Source organism: Pteropus vampyrus, unplaced genomic scaffold (assembly GCF_000151845.1).
Source record: "Pteropus vampyrus isolate Shadow unplaced genomic scaffold, Pvam_2.0 Scaffold169, whole genome shotgun sequence".
Taxonomy (NCBI): domain Eukaryota; kingdom Metazoa; phylum Chordata; class Mammalia; order Chiroptera; family Pteropodidae; genus Pteropus; species Pteropus vampyrus.
The window spans coordinates 744516-746009 of record NW_011888950.1 but is presented as its reverse complement, the minus strand read 5'-3'; the positions used below and the strand labels follow the sequence as shown (position 1 = coordinate 746009).

At 44.3% G+C, this 1494-nt stretch overlaps 1 pseudogene; it reads left to right on the top strand.

Annotated features, from left to right (window-relative positions):
- Positions 1–1291: 1291 nt before the first annotated feature.
- On the top strand, positions 1292–1410 carry LOC111745909 (annotated as a pseudogene).
- Positions 1411–1494: the final 84 nt, after the last annotated feature.

Here is a 1494-nt window from a genome sequence, read left to right as displayed (position 1 = left end):
TGATAACTAGGTGCCTCTGGGAGTCAGTACACACACAGTTTGACATCCGACAGGAAGTGAGAGAGCTGAGTGTTTGCAATAGAGAGAGAGAGAGACGGATGACCCCGGAGAACATGCTTGGATCGTGCCAGTCTTTTTTCTATTGGAAAGTCCTTAATCATCGGCACGCCAAGTCATTTTAGAACGAAATGTCCTGGGTCCTATGTACCGTACACCAGGGTGTTCGGTATTGCATTATATCCAGCAATTTTATATTCTGTGTCCTGAGCAAAAAGAATATATTTTTAACCATAGAATGTTGCGCGGTGATTTTTTTTTTCCCTGCCTAAACCTGGCTCTCTACCCAAGGAAGGGACATGGGGATGGAACACTTAACCCCCAGCTTGCAGGGCACTAACCAAGGAGAATTCACTAGGGGATTTTGGCTTTAGCCTCGGTCTGAACCTCGCATTCCTATTGCTTTGTCTCTGTTTGCTGGTTTGAGACATTTTTCTTCTCTACTCCCCTCTCTCCTCCTCTCCTCCCCTCTTCCTCTCCTCCTCCTTTTTTCCTCTCTCTCTTTTTTTTTCATTGTGACAGAATACACATAGCATGAAATTTACGATTTTATCCGTATGTAAGTGTATGCTTCACGGCGTTAAGTGCATTCACATTGTCGTGCAACTGTCACCTCCATTCACCTGCAGATCCTTTTCGTCTTCCCCTCCTGAACTCCGTCCCCATTAAACACTCACCCTCCACCCACTCCCGCCTCAGGTCTCAGCAACCACCATTCTCCGCTGTCTCTGCGAATCTGACTGTATGTTCTTGGCACTCCGCGTAAGTGGAATCATAAAGTACTTGTCCCTTTATGACTGGCTTATTTCACTTAGCATAATGTCTTCAAAGTTCATCCACGTTGTAGCACGGGTCAGAATTTCCCTCCTTTTTAAGACTGAACAATATTCCATTGTACGTATGCATCACATTTTGTTTATTCATTTACCCACTGATGGACTCTAGGGTTCCTTCCACCCTTTGGCTACTGCGAATAATGCTATGAACACAAGTATACAGATATCTGTTCAAGGCTCTGTTATCGACTCTTTGGGGTACATTCCCAGAAGTGGAGTGGCTGAATCATATAATTCTATGCATAATTTTTTGGGGGAACTGCTATGCTGTTTTCCATAGCAGCTGCATCATTTTATATTCCCATCAGCAGTGCACAAGTGTTCCAGTTTCGCCACATCCTCATCGGCATTTAACTGGACCATTTTCTGGACCATTTTTCTTATATCAGGACATTAATGTCTACAGTCATGGTACCCTGAACAAGCGCGATCCCATCTGATTTCGGAAGCTAAGCAGGGTCGGGCCTGGTTAACACTTGGATGGGAGACCCCCTAGGAAGACCAGGTGCTGTAGGCATAAAAAGTAAAAAAATAATAATAATAATAATAAGGGATTGTAAGCTGACGCGGTTCTTGCAATCTGTGAGCTCAACCAAGGGTT